Source organism: Wyeomyia smithii, chromosome 3 (assembly GCF_029784165.1).
Source record: "Wyeomyia smithii strain HCP4-BCI-WySm-NY-G18 chromosome 3, ASM2978416v1, whole genome shotgun sequence".
Taxonomy (NCBI): domain Eukaryota; kingdom Metazoa; phylum Arthropoda; class Insecta; order Diptera; family Culicidae; genus Wyeomyia; species Wyeomyia smithii.
Window position 1 is genome coordinate 257,292,666 of NC_073696.1, and position 15,816 is coordinate 257,308,481.

General features: G+C 34.3%; 1 protein-coding gene across 1 annotated transcript in view; it reads right to left on the reverse strand.

The window, feature by feature from the left end:
• LOC129732419 (inositol-trisphosphate 3-kinase A-like) overlaps positions 1-15,816 on the reverse strand; it is a 167,715-nt gene that overhangs the window by 78,025 nt on the left and 73,874 nt on the right. The window lies entirely within an intron of this gene.

The following is a 15,816-nucleotide window of genomic DNA, read 5'->3' on the forward strand; positions in this document are numbered from 1 at the left end:
ATTCAGAATACTTATCTGTCGTAAAATGCAACTTAGTGTTTCAAATGCTGTATTTTTATATTTTATAGATTCCTCATTTTTTATGGATTCCTGGACTAATTTTCTTTAAAGTACAATTTATAATCTGGGTAATTGGGTAAAACAGTCGGAAATTAAAAAAAAAACTTAGAAAAGAAGATTGCATAGCATTAGAGAAAATTTTACTTCATGCCTTAAAAATGCTGTAACTCTGTATGGTAAGTGTTTTTCTTCTAGAATTTTCCCAGGAACTCGATGAAATCAAAATACACTCATTTGCCGAAAATGCAATTCAGTTTTTCAAATGCAAACAAAACATAACTTGGAAACACTGATCTTTTTCAGTTGTCGAATAACATATCTCGGAACACTGTCGCCTCAAATTGATATATTTTTTCTGTATTCCTAGACTAATATTATTCAAAAATAACTTTGGTCAACAAAATAAAAAAAGTGTTTTTCAAAACCTTAAACCGGAAAAAATAAAGATTAGAGATAACATATTCAACCATTCCTATGGTTTTGGTACCCCTAGTCATTACCAAAAAGCGTCAACTGACGCGTCATATAGAAATTGCACGTCGTCTCTTTAACGTTATGTTTACGAGAACGCTCATTGAATAGCGATACCATCCGTCCTGATTTAGCAGGACATGTCCTGATTTTGAGCTCCTATCGGGGCGTCCTGATTTATTTTTCATATTCTAGCATTTGTCCTGATTTTTATAAGACATGCGATTTCGTTCAATAATCATACTTATATTGCAAGGCAAAACTCGGTAAGTTTTTTCACAGTAACATTCATGTTGCCAGATATTTGAAATTGTTGAAAATTACTCAGTATTGTTTTTTAATTTCTTGAAAACAAAAGTGTTGCTAGTTCGATTTCGTCGCTATATGGTGAAAATGAAAAAATAAGTTGAGAAAAAAAAATCATTTCGTGTAACAAATGGACATTTTTTACGATAAAATTCTGAAAGTAACATTTTAAGAGGCAAAATTGCAAAATTTAAGGTGATAATCTTTTTACGGGATAAAGGACATAAAGGGACCCATGTTCCGCAAATGCGGAACATCTGCATGAAAATTGACATCCGCATCAACATCTGTATCCGTAATCACATATCCGCATCCGCATCCACATCATACCATGCGGATATTGAAAAAACATATTGCTTCATCAAATATTGCAGAAAAATTTTCCTTGGTGTATTTACAGCTCGCCCAAATAACTTTTGCACTGGGGAGGAGCATGGTTAGGTGAAAAAAGCAAAATATAACACAAGGGATGTTACGGATATCCGCATCTGCATCCGCAAATGCGGAACATCCGCATCCGCACCCGCATGAAAATTTACATCCGCATCAACATCTACATCCGTAATCACATATCCGCATCCGCATCCCCATCTGCAGCTGTCTGAAAAATCACATCCGTAACATCCCTGCTGGATACCTGTTAAAAAATCTGGATAATCCAGATAAATTTTGATACCTGACCACACAGCGTTCACTGCGCGCAAATTAATTTTTTTTTGTTTGAGCCTGAGTAAAGTATACAGTATTAAATATCTGACAATTTTTAGGTTCAATTTTGAACAGTTTACGTGTGCTGAATTCTTCGGGTACCCGCGAAAGACTAACAATTGAAAGCTGCTCGATAAAATTGGATCGTTTGAGATACATGTTATATGAATAAACAACCAAATAGCATTTTGAAGTGCAAATCGCCTCCCACGAGTTTGAATTATTTTTACCTCGAAGAACGAAAATAATTTAGATCAAATTTGTGTCGAAAAAACAGGTGTCCTGATTTCTACCCCGGACCTGATGGTATCCCTATCATTGAAGTCTCTGAAAAAACGGTAATGACTAAAATCGTTTATATTCACAGGAATGGTTGAATAGCTAAGTTGAATAGTTTTTGGAGCGCACCTGTGTTGACCAGTATAATTTGACATTTTGCTTCCAGGCAATTTGTATATTTGTAGCCATCATTGAAGGAGAATATGGGATTTCGACGAAAAATGTTTTGTTGTTGTTATGAAGTGTGCACGCTTGAGATGGAATACCCAAAGTGAACTTTAATTGACAGTTTAATGAGAGTAAAGAGTGCTTCGGTCAAAATTCGCTCAACTTGAAATTACCGTATTATTTTTATCGTGTATCAAAAGAACCTGAACATCCCTCGTTTTGAAGTGACTGTGTTGACATTCGCTCTTCAGTTGTGAAAATGGCGTCGAAGCAAGAGAAGCAAGGCTTCAGAATTTTGCTCGCACATCGCGAAAATTCGAGCTACTCGCACACCAGGTTGACAAAATTGTTGAATGTGGCCGAATCAACCGTCACCAACGTAATAATAGTGTTTGGAGAACGTTTGTCGACTGCCGGCAAGACAGGATTAGGGGGAAATCGAAATCCGAAGGCTGCAAAAACGACCAAAAAATGGCTAGTTCCTGACTCCAAATCGTGACGATAAACAAAACAAGTGAGCCAGACAACGATTGATGCTGACGAAATTTGATTGCGTGGTTCAGGATAATGAAACTTACGTCAAGGCAGAGTTCAAACAGCGGCAACTGGAAGAGAAAAGGTGGCAAAGATTTTCAAACACATTAACCTGTCGAAGTTTGCAAAGAAATATCTCGTGTGGCAGGCCAGCGGAGAGCATTATTTTCATCGCGAAAGGATCCATAAACCAGGAAATTCATGTGCAGGAGTGCCTGAAAAAACTCTGCTCCCTTTCCTCAAGCAAAACAATTGTTCCGTTCTGTTTTGGCCGGATTTGGCATCTTGTCATTACGGAAGAAAGGCCATGGAGTGGTATGCTGGTATATTCGACTCAATATTTTTCTTCTATGCTGTACGAATTAAACTTGACAAAGAGACATTTTTGTTTGACCAATTTTTACCGTAGCACCCTTTATATTACCATTCACAATTTATTCCCAATTAAGGAAATGACTGTAGAATTATGTTGTGGAATGCCGTAACAATTGTCATTAGGAAACTTATTTTCTCCGTGTTCAAACAAATTGTTGTGCCTGTCCAAATTCTATCGTTCTGATTATTTTCAAATTTTTCATCTGTTGTCTCTTTGTTGAGTTAAATGAAAACATTTTGTTCAGCGTCTGATTTGTTTTCAAGATCTGATTATGACTGCTCTTGCGATTCTTTAATATTTTTAGATGGTTGGCTCTTTCATGAGTTTTAGTTTGTTTTCCTATTTTTTCAATTTTAAGTATAGGGGATTTTTGTTTTCCGGTTTGTCATTTTGGTTGTTTTCTGTTTCTCAACGTTTCTGTTTCTTTTGCATTTCCTGTTTTTATCTCATTTTGTTTTTAATTTAATGGCACTTCTTTTTATGTAATTTTTTGTTTCCTCTTTATCGCAAATCAAATTTTTTTATCGTGTTTTGTTTCTGCACAGTTTTTTGCATTTTATCTATTGCTTTTTTTCTTATAGAAGGTTATGATCACTGTTACCTTTAGTTAGATATATTGTGATTATCTGTTTTGATTGTTTTTATTATTTTTGAATTTATTGTTTTCTGTTTTTCCATTTTTCGCTTTGATAGTTTTCTATCCTTCTGGTGTTTAGTTTCGCAATTATTTTAGCTTAATGTTATTGTTTTTTCTGTTATCTTTATTCTTTATTATTATATTATCTTTATCTGTTATTTTTATTTTTTATTATATTGTCTTTATTCTGTTATTTTTATTCTTTCTTAACGATCACCTCTTTTAGTGTGTTTTTAGGTTTCCGTGTTTTTCTTATTTCAAGGTCTAACTTTTGTCTCGTTTTATATTTTACACTTGTTCTGATTTTTTTTCTGTATGACTATTTTTCTATTGTTCTGATTTTTTTTGTATCTCTTGTTTCGATGATTTGGGCTTCTTGTTCTCACTATTTATTTATTTCTGTTTTTCGGTTTTTTTAACTTTGTTCTCTATTTCGTTGATACATTTTGTATTTCTGTTCTTTTGCTTTTCTTTATTTGACCTTTCTGATTTTCCTGAGTTTCATTTTCAATAACAAGTTAAGTTGACAGTCAACAATGTTTGGTTTAGTTCCGCAGCATTCAAATAATTTCCTGTTCGTTTTTCTAGCTGAGACCAAGATGGTTTCCTTCTTTCGTTCTTTTTGGTTTTTTTCTCAAACTATTTTGTTTCGTTTTGACTTTTATGGTGTTCTGCATTTTTAGAGTTTACTGTATTTTATATATTGCTCTGATTTCCCTTTTTATCGTTTCAAAAGCTCACCATTTAGTGTTTGTTGTTTTCTGTTTTTCTATCATAGGTACTTTAATAGTTTTCTGTCTTTCTGTTGGTGAATTTTATAATTATTTTACCATAATGTTTTTTTTTCTGCTACCGCCATTGTTTCTAATGTCCCTTCCTATAATTCATTTTTATTTTATTTGGTTTTTTTGGATATCTATTTATCTCTTTTTTTTATATTTGGTTTTATTTATTTTTTTGCATGACCGTTTCACTATTTTAATGAAACTATTTTTATGAATCTATTTTTGCTGTTTTTTCCTCCTTTGTATAATATTTTTTCTGCAATTATGATTGCTTGATCCCTGTCATTTCGAATATTGATTCACATTTTCCGTAGTTTCTGTCTCTTTCATTTTGCCATTTTTCGGTTTACATGTTTTGGCTTTATTCTTTGTCTTCTGTTCTCATGTTAATCAATTGTATATGACTTGGCTTCTTTTTCTCAATGTTTTTTCCACTTTTTACATGTTTTTTATTTGTTTTCCATTTCGTTGACAAATTTTGTATTTCCATTCTCTTGTTTTTCTTTCTTCCTGTTTTTCTTGTGTTTCATATATGGTTTTCCTGTTTTTATACTCTCATTCCTTTCGTTTGGTTTGTCTATTCTTTTGCTGTGCAATTTTCGACTTACTGCTCTTCTGTTTTCTATGGCTTTTTTGTTTCTTGTTTTCTATTTCCTGGTTTTTGATTGTTCTAGTTTCTTTGTTTTTGTGCTTCCATGTTTTTCTGTTTTTTTTTTTTTAATTGGGACTACGTCTTTCTTCAGTAGGATGGCATGCTGTGGAAAGTGTAACGAAAATGTGCCTTCATAGAATGCGTTGTGTTACTACCACTGAACGGATCTTAAACGCCAATATCCTGATCGAAAAGTGAAGGTTGTCCCAAACCTGTAGTAAAATATTTAGCATATCTTTTCAATCGTCAATCAATTAAAAGTTAAGTTGAAACAATAATGTTTGGTTTGGTTTCGCAGCATCCAACCAATTAACAACTCACTTCTACAGTTGAGAATAAGATTGTTTTGTCATTTTAATTTTCTCTTGTTAGTATTTTTTGTTTGTTTTTTTTTTCTTTTTTCTTTTATTGTGTTTTGTTTCTGTGAACTTTTTGTATTTTAACGATTGCTTTGATTTTTTTTTCATCGTTTCTAAAATTCACTATTTTTATTTGTTGTTTTCTGTTTCTCTATTTTGCCACTTTAATAGTTTGGTGTCTTTCTATTATTTGGCAACAGAGCTTTGCAATTATTTTATAATAGTATTTTTTCTGTAACCTCTTTTACTCTTAACGTCCTTCTTTTTTTAGTTTGTTTTTTATTCTTTTTTTAGGTTTTCATTTTCATTTCATGGAGATAATCCTTTCTGTTATATTAAAATCTGTTTTTCTCGTTTTAAACCTTTCTCCTTTTCTGATTTTTTTTGTTTTTTTTTATATGATTTTTTTCATTATTTTTCTGAGTTCTCGATATCTATTTTGCCATTTCCTTCGTTTTTTTTGTATAACATTTTTTCTTTTTTTTCTTCAATTATGATTTTATGATTATATATTATTATCGCTTGAACATTGATATTCTCTTTCCTTTTCTCCGATTCCTGCTTTTTTCCATTTTCCTGTTTACATGTTCCATTCATTTTCTCTTGCATCAGTTTAAGAGTTATTCGAATTTATATATGATTTCGTTTTTTTTATCACTTTTTTTTGTGTTTCTATGTTGTACTTTGTTCTGTTTCCCATAGCTTTTTTTTCTGAACTGTTTCTCTATTTCTTGATTTGTTATTGTTCTAGTTTCCTTTTCTTGTGCTTCCATGTTTTTCTATTTCTTACGTAGGACTACGTCTTTTTTATTATTTTTTGTTACACATCTATCATTTATTTGACACGGCACAAATACAGATTAATGTTTAACGGCGCCAATTATATCTGGTCATTTACTATCTAAAGTATCTTTATAACGAAGAGCAAATTTTTTATCTTCGCTGCCGACTACGAGCTGAAATTAAATCTAACTTAAAGCTAGAATGTTTCTCATTAAAAGCACTGTTCAATGTTTTTTCATTGCCATGGGTGAGCTTTTAGCTACGCAACAAAATAGCACTTCCAGCCACGCAACAGTTTCTTTCTTATCCCTATGTTGTTATAATGTTACTTTGATGGATTTTAGTATTTTTGGCCTTTAAAGTTGGAGACAACCTAGCTATACCAAAACTGAAAGCCTCCTTAAAAAAATTATCCATCCATCCTTTTGACGTTGGCCCTATTACAAAACGTTATTTTATTCTATGCTAGTATGTTTTTTCTATAATTTCGATTCAGACCAGTGACTATTGATTTTTGCCTTTCTCCTAGAAAGGTATAGCAATCACTCGCAAAACCGAAAGTATAAAAGTGCTCCAAAGGGCCGAATGGCATATATCACTCGACTCAGCTCGACGAGCTGAGCATTTTCTGTATGAGTATGTGTGTGTGTGTGTGTGTGTGTGTGTGTGTGTGTGTGTGTATGTGCAGATTTTTATTCTCACTCACTTTTCTCAGAGATGGCTGGACCGATTTTCATGAAATTAATTGCAAATGAAAGGTCTTGTTGCCCCATAAGACCCTATTGAATTTCATTGTATTCGGATTTTTAGTTTAGAGGTTATGTTTAAAAATGTGAAAATCATGAAACATCAATATCACAGAAACTGCACAACCGATTTGAACAAAATTGGTCTCAAAACGGGCTACCTAGAAAACCCATAAATTTTGAATTTCATAAAGATTGAGCTTGTGGTTCAAAAGTTATGAAAAGAAACCTTTTCTGTAGACTGTTTAATCTCACTCATGTTTCTCAGAGATGGCTGTACCGATTTACATAAAATCAGTGTCAAATGGAAGGTCTAATTGCCCCATAAGACCCTATTGATTTGTTTTGCAGTCGGACTATTACTTTGCCTGTTATGTTTAAAAATGTGAAATCCAGCTATGCAAAGAAACATATTCCGAAGACTACTTGGACTCACTCACTTTTCTCAGATATGGCTGACCCGATTTCCACAAAATTAGTGTCAAATGAATGGTCTAGCTGCCTCAGAAGACCCTATTGAATTTTACTGTAATCGAACTGTAACTTCATTTGTGATGTGCCGACTTGTGAAAATCACAAAACTCCATTATCTCAGAAACTACACAACCGATTTGATTATTATTATCAGATGAGCGGGCTAGTTAAGGGTTAACTGATGACTTATGTTTGAACACGTGGTTTCAAAGTTTCATTTGATTTTAATCGAACTTAAGCAACCGTTATGTATTAAATTGTTAATAAAACAACGAAAGTCTATTATCTCAAAGATTACATGACTTATTTGAACATAACTAGTGTCATACGAACGAGTCATCTCTCAAACTTACAAATAACAACCTTCATAACAATTTGATATGTGGCTCAAAAGTTATGGAAAGAAGAGAAATTTAAAGACTGTTTAAAACTATACCTGCGTTGATCGATATATGTGGCCTCAACATAATTTAAATGTGGTGTCGTACGATTTGAACGTTCGAAGTTCGTTGATTCTTTGCGGTTTGTTTGAAGTCTGCAAATGCACGACGAATCGGCCATAGGATATGATCAAAGTCAAATAACAAATCGTTTGAAATGATTGGTTTTATCGAAATGACAACATCCTCGTCTTCTGGTTTCTGTACATCGCCTTGATTCTGAATATTTTCATATTGGGTGGTATTCTGTCATTATCAGCAGACTTTCTGGCATCAATCTGACACCGGAAATATCCATATTGGGAGGTATTTTTGGTTGTTTTCCAGAAACTAAAAGTGGTCGTCTTCAAATTCAAAATAGTGTCCAGGGTCAATGTTTGGTTTCTATGCATCATCACGTTTACGGAAATATCCATATTAAGTATTATTCGGTCATTTCCGACTGTTGCCTATAAGTTGCCATTTAGCAATTCAAAATGGTGCCTGAGGTCAATTGTTAGCTCCTGGCATCATTCTGGTTCCAGAGATACTCATATTGGATAGTATTTGTTTATTTTAGGCTGTTTTTCACAAACCGGTAGTCGCCATCTTGGATTTCAAAATGGTATTTAGGATACTGGTTAAAGAAAACACATATTGGGTGGTATTTGGTCATTTTCTGCTGTTTTCAGAAACCAGAAGTCGCCATCTTAGAATTTAAAATGCTATCTGTGGTCAATTTTGCCTCCTGTGTATTATTCTAGATCCGGATATTATTATATTGGGTGGAAATCGGCCATTTTCGGCTGTTTTCCTGAAACCGGAAATTGCCATCTTACAATCCAAAATGTTGTCTGAGGTCGATTATGGAACATATTTGTTACCACTAAAAACATTCACCTGCCAATATGGTTCCATTCAGTTGATTAGTTCGCGAGATGTGCAAAAATTTGTGAAGAAACATGTACTTCCAGAAGAGGGAGGGGGTCTCAAACCATTATGGTCATATTTGTTACCTCTAAAAACATTCACGCAAAAGTTGGATGGTACGAAACCAGTATAAAATTGTGCGTTTTTAGTTCAATTGTTGATGTAATTCGGAAACAGTACAATGATAACGTGTTGGGCATAACGCAATTAATGCTCTAGCGTTTCTCCAATGTATTTGGCAGCTCCGAACTACTACACCTAAACAGTTTCAGCTGGTATCGAGCAGCATTGCCAAGCGAGCGAGAAGCAAAACCATTCTCCTTCTTTCTGCTTGAGGATGAGACATATGCTACGCTTTTCAAGTCTTTTGCACACACGCTTTCGAGATACTTTTTCTTCTTCATGCATTCCTCTGAATAGCAGCAAGCACGCACCGACAGTATGAGTGAGAGACCAACAATACTGGTATCAAGTATGTACAGCACGGGTGTCTCGCTCATTTCGTGAGGCAACGATAGATATCGCCTTGCGCGTCGCAATCCGAACCGAAAGAGAAGCGAAAGAGCAACCTGCAAATTGTATGTGACGTGTCTAGTTGTCGTACATGCATGGAAATTCTACGAGCGAGAGAGAAATTTCTCTCGTCGCTTGAGAAAAAAGCGCGTGCAGTCACTAATACACTCGACGTGAGAAATAAAGTGTCGGTGTATGATACATATTCTGATTTCATTCTATGTCAATGTATTCGCAGTACAACTGTTGCGTTATGCGTTTCACACGTTTATTGTGCGATTTCTGTGCAACATTTGTGCGAATCGGGAAGACACAATGATTGTACAAGACTTCAACTTTTGCGTGTTCACATACCAAATTTGGTTGTATTTTCTTGATTGCTTCTTGCGCTGTGCGAAATTTGTGTTTCATTTTCATGGGATCCCTCCCTTATAGAAGAGGGAGTCTGGTTTCAAACCATTATGTACATATTTGTTACCACTAAAAACATTTACCTGCCAAATTTTGTTCCATTTGGTTGATTAGTTCTCGAGATGTGCACAAATTTGTGTTTCATCCAACTATTATGGACATATTAGTTACCCCTTAAAACATCCACATAAGGGTGTCCCAAAATAACGTTTTGTCAGAAAAGTCTGGGGGCTCAACCCGAAAATGATTGGTTATGGTGTAACGAAAAAACTTTTGTATGGCGACAACTCTGGATAATGTTTAGTCGTTGTGCTAATTTGAGTTTTATGAGAAAAATCAATTTTTCACGTTTTTTTATTTCAAATTATTTTTATCATTTCAAAATTCCGTAAAACCGAACCCATATATATTTTTTGCGCATTCTAAGGAGTCCGAACTAAAAGAAAAAAATTAGTTACGGCTTGTTCTGGCTCAAATTTTATTGTTACAAATTTTTTGGCTCTTCTGAAAATTCTTAATTTTGGTGTTTTCTGAAATTAAACCTTTAAAAAGTGGACCAAATTTTACGCTAGCAACCGTACTATACCACATAAAGATGGGAAATTTTATGAGGAAAAACTTCCTAGAAGACACAAAAATCCTATCTTGAATCGTTGTTGAGCTTTTCGAGTTTTACTACGGAAAGAATATCGTAAAATAGGATAATCTTCAGTGTATGCAACATCAAGTCAATTATTCTTGACTACGACTGCTTAGTGACATTAGTTTGTTTGAATCTGTATCAATATACATAGTAGGCGCTGCAGATTAACCAGTATTTGTTTTTTCTTGAAGCCAGAACGATGTCTCCCAAACTTAAAGTTAAAAAAGACATTTTAACAGGCGCTTCCCGCAAGAAATTGTCCAAGACACATCTTCCTTCTGAACAAGAAGTATTAGCCAACTACCGATTCCATCGTGAGAATGAAAAAAAACCAATTTCCGAGAGTACTGATAGTGTTGCGTCAGAGGTCATTGCGATCTGGAATCAGGCCGGTCTTCCCCACCAAGCTAAACGAAACGTTGTGAGAAAAATCTTAAAGTTAGTGGAAAAGTGTAAACGTATGAAGCAGAATTTTAATTTGAAACATGCAAAGGTGATTCAAGAGCAGAGTGCGTTCAAAATACAATTGAAAACATTCTTCAACATCGCTATGTCTCATAAAATCGATCATTATTTGAAGAATGATACCGTTCGTGCGGAGTTTTGGAGACGACAGACAACAGCTGAAACGCCAGTAGAGTTCCCGAAGAACATTGTTAGTTTTGAAGTGCATGGATAAAACGCCGAAGAAGATGATCAAAGGAATTGAGGTAAGAAGGAACACCTCCAGAAGTGAGCAGCGCGAATCGTCTACACAAGAATCCGAAAGTAAACGTTGTAGCAAACGGTTGAAAGTACTTAACAATGCGATAGTCGAGAACCTTGACCGAAACTGTGTGTCCGATCGTGGGTCGGTCGGAATAATTGCAGCAACTGCAGTGGAATTAGGCGTCGATCCACAAACTATCAGTTTGAGTAAATCAACAGTTCACCGGATGCGCAAGTAAGTAAGTTTTTTATAATATATTGTTCAACACTTTACATACACATTTGTTACTTTTAAATTCTGTCATTGTTTATGTTTTTTTCTATTCTTTTTTTAAGGCCCGCAAACGTAATTCGGATGATATTAAAAATTCTTTTCCGAAAGATAAAGCTCTTGTTGTCCATTTTGATTCTAAACAATTGGTTTTTGAACGAAAAAAACGGAGAAACTGGCTGTGGTTATATCTGGTTCAGGTTTTAGTGAGCAAATCATCGATAGCGTCTTCCTGCAAGCTGGAACGGGGAAAGCAGTAGCAGAAGCCGTATACGAAGGCTTGAAGTCCTGGAATCTAGACCAAATCGTGGTTGGCAAATGCTATGATACGACACGTGTAAATTCTGGTGAGAAAAACGGAGCAGCGGTTTTTCTTGAAGGTTTATTGAGAAGAAAGCTTCTAGATCTGCCGTGTCGCCACCATATGTATGAGTTAGTGGTTATGGCAGTGTACAACACCTGTTTTAATCAACCAACATCATCACCCAACAATACATTGTTCGAAGTTTTCCGGGACGAATGGGGAAACATCGACACAGAGGACTATTCAGGACTTCCTGAGGGTAACAATCGATAAAGTTAGTTTTACATAATAACTATTGATTTTGTTTTTACTTTTATGAATCAGGAACATTGTCGGAAACTGAAAAATCATACCTTATTTCATTGTTCAAGGGCATGGTATGTCGAGAGCTCATTAGAGAAGACTATTCCGAACTCCTGCAACTCGCTTTGATGTGCCTTGGCGACCAACAATTCACGAAATTCCGACGACCAGGTGCAATACACCATGCAAGATGGATGGCGAAATCAATATATGGACTAAAGATGTACCTCCTGCGAACACAATTTTCCACAAACGTTACTACATATAATAAAAACAGAGGATTCGAATAAATAGTACTAAGAACTGGGTTCACTTATCCACTAAAAAATCATGTCTGAACTAAACATCAAACCTAGTAGGCGATGGTTATATGACGTTTTTGTGAATAAATTGACTCGATGTTGCATACACTGAAGATTATCATATTTTACGATATTCTTTCCATAGAAAAACTCGAATAGCTCAACAACGATTCAAGATAGGATTTTTGTGTCTTCTAGGAAGTTTTTCCTCATAAAATTTCCCATATTTATGTGGTATAGTCTGGTTGCTAGCGTAAAGTTTGGTCCGCTTTTTAAAGGTTTAATTTCAGAAAACATCAAAATTAAGAATTTTCAGAAGAGCTAAAAAATTTGTAACAATAAAATTTGAGCCAGAACAAGCCGGAACCAATTTTTTTCTTTTAGTTCGGACTTTGTAAAATGCGCAAAAATATATTTGGGTTCGGTTTTACAGAATTTTTGAGTGATAAAAATAATTTGAAATAAAAAAACGTGAAAAATTGATTTTTCTCATAAAACTCAAATTAGCACAACGACTAAACATTATCCAGAGTTGTCGCCATACAAAAGTTACTTCGTTACACCATAACCAATCATTTTCGGGTTGAGCCCCCAGACTTCTCTGACAAAACGTTATTTTGGGACACCCTAATCCACATGCTAAATTCGGTTTCATTTGCTTGGTTTGTTCTTGAGTTGTGCAGAAATTTATGTTTCATTTGTATGGGACCCCTCCCTTCCAGAAGAGGGAGGGGTCTCAAACTATCATTGGAACCTTTATCGGCACCAAAAACCCCCACATGCAAATTTTCACGTCGATCGGTTCGGTAGTTTTTGGGCCTATATGGATCAGACAGACAGACAGACTTGACTGCATTTTTATATGTAAAGATTACAACATCAATATTTTTAGAACCTAAAGAGTGAATATACATTTATTGGATTGAAGCGTTCATGTGAATCTATTTTTATAAATAAAAAATTGAATGAGAAAGGCTGGGTCTGACCGCTGGGTGGATTAATTTAGGTTTTTCTATTGTTAACGCATGTGAATCCAATTTGTGAAATAAATAAAATATAACGTCCCTCTGGGTGTTGTTTTTTTTTGCGTTTGCCAGTTAATGTTTCAAGAGACTATGATGAAGAAAACCATGAAGAAGTTGATTTTTCAAGAGTACTTTCCGTCAATTTAAATTGTGCTTTTTTATTATTTTTATCATCGTGGCATGGCATGGCATAAACAGCTGCACAACTTCGTAGTTGGCACTAGCAACAATACTCTGTTTACGAAAACAAATTGCCTTGTTCCTGAGCAGGAACATGAAATTTGGGATCTAATTGAATGTTACTAAACAAAGGTCAGATGTCTCCAGAGAACTATTACCGCCCTGGCCACGTCCTTTCAACTGTTGGGGAACGGAAAAGGAATGTTAGTCCAACATTAACTCAAGAGAACCGCAGAGAACTCTACGTGCTCTTATAAATGTTACATGAGATGGGAAATTTTAGTAGGAAAGGGAGACCCTGGGATACATCTGTTAGATGTTGCGGGTCGATAATTGATTATGTTATAGGTATGAATTTTTAGAGCTAATAAGAGCTGAGGCTATTGTGATTTACCGACTTTTTAGTTTAAATTGTATTTTATCAGTTGAATTTTTAGATTATTTATATAGCAATTTTACTATTTTATGTTTTGAGGTTAGGGGTGAATGTATACATAGATAGTTTAGTTATACGCTTACTATTATCCACCGATTTGGCATAATTGTCATTAGTAGCAAATTAATCTGCAGATAGCCAAGGGTTTTACCACATCATATATTTCCATTACATCTAAACTAATAGTCGAATAATGTCAAATAAGACCCACGCGAACAAAGTACAATGTTCACCGAAACATAAACCCGAGCGTCTAAAAAAAATTGTTAAGTAACACATTCGTATGAACAAGAAATCCTCTGTATGTTTACAACCATTCTAGTAAAAAAAAATAGTTTATTTTTCCTCTACTCTCAACCGAAAATACATACAAAACAGATTTGTATGAATCTACCTCTACACGTCGATGATCAAAACAAAAAAATGCAGCGCCGCCAGCATGTCAAAAAACAATTTATTGAGTATTTAGTATATCAACACAAACAACTCAAACAGAAAAAAAATCTAGAAAAATAATATCACTTATCTCGCACAAAATCCTCAAATGATTGCATATTCCGATAGTTTTGTTGTTTGGAACACCAACACTAGTAATTTTAGTAGATTTCACTATTTATTTTCTCGCCAAACAACCTTTAAAACAATATATTACGTGGAGTTAAAAACGCGCACAAACAATCGGCCTTATTGCCAGTTACTCTCCTCCTTTTTTATTATTTTCATCATCGTTTCTATTAATAGTTTTAGGACACCTATTCAAAAAATATTAAAATATTTTCTTTTGTTTTATTTTTTGTTCATTGGTCATTCAATGAGGAATGCAAATTTTGGCCACCAATATTTATTTTGGGTCTTTGATTATCAGAGTTACTACAACTAGGATTCAATTTTTTTTCCAGCACCTCGGTATTGTTTTTATCTTGCACTTAAACCTATAAGAATTTTCATATTATGAGCTTATTTTATTTTAGCGGTTTCAGATATATTTCAAAATTTTGGGTTCAGTTTTTCGTACCCTCAAATAAACAATCAATAATTCAAGACTTGTCTGAAACGTTTCTTTTTCAAGATATTTCTTCGATATGTCTCCTTTACAAAGGGTCATTTTGGCGATTTATTGTTAAATTGGCAATATTCAACCTTTATTCCTATTGTTTTTTGCCTTCGGAGTGAATTTTTAGCATTCATAGTTTGATTTTAGGACATTGTTCAGTGATTTTGAACGATATTATCATCTCTTCAAATGGTCTCAAGCATTTATAGATTTGATTGAAAAAATCTTTATTTTTTAATGAACTCTCGTCTTTTTAATAATGCTTTAAAGGTTAATTTGATATATCATAAGTTTTTTTACACGAAATTTAAATGTAATGAAAAAAAAATTGCTGAAAAAATACCGCAGTCTGAGAATATTTATTTTAATTTTTGCTGTTTGGAAGCAAGTCATAATATTGAATAAGATGGAGATGCCTGTACTCTAAAGGAGGGTATTTCAAAAATTAAATTGAAAATTATATTCCTTCGAAAACTTCAATTAAGCTTTCCGAATTCTTGAAAATAGTTATAAATATCTGAATAAATTTTTCGTTGTTGGTTGGTTCAACAATCCAGAAAAGTATCTTGAACCTTGTATGTAAACACAGAATCAAGTAGGGTAATCGCTCCATTATTCATCTCAACAGCTAGGCGCACCTATATTCATCTTATTTCTCTCATTTGTCAATTTACCGTCGAAAAGGCGTGATCAATCAATGTTTTATATGGTCTCATAAGAAGCTTTACACTTGATAAATCAAAATGAAATATTCGAAATCGAGTAGCTACTGTATTCAGTTAGTGACTTTCTATCAAACGAATCGCGATCAAAGTCAATTCAGCAGAAGCTCGATCGTTCCACCGCGCCATCTCAAGTCGCAGCAAGCGAAACACGACCGTTTCGAAGCTTCCACAACCCGAAAGCTTTTTACTCTGTTCGGGTTCGTCGCCTGAAAAATCAAACCGTAGTTGAAGTTTCTCTCTCGATTTTCTATAGC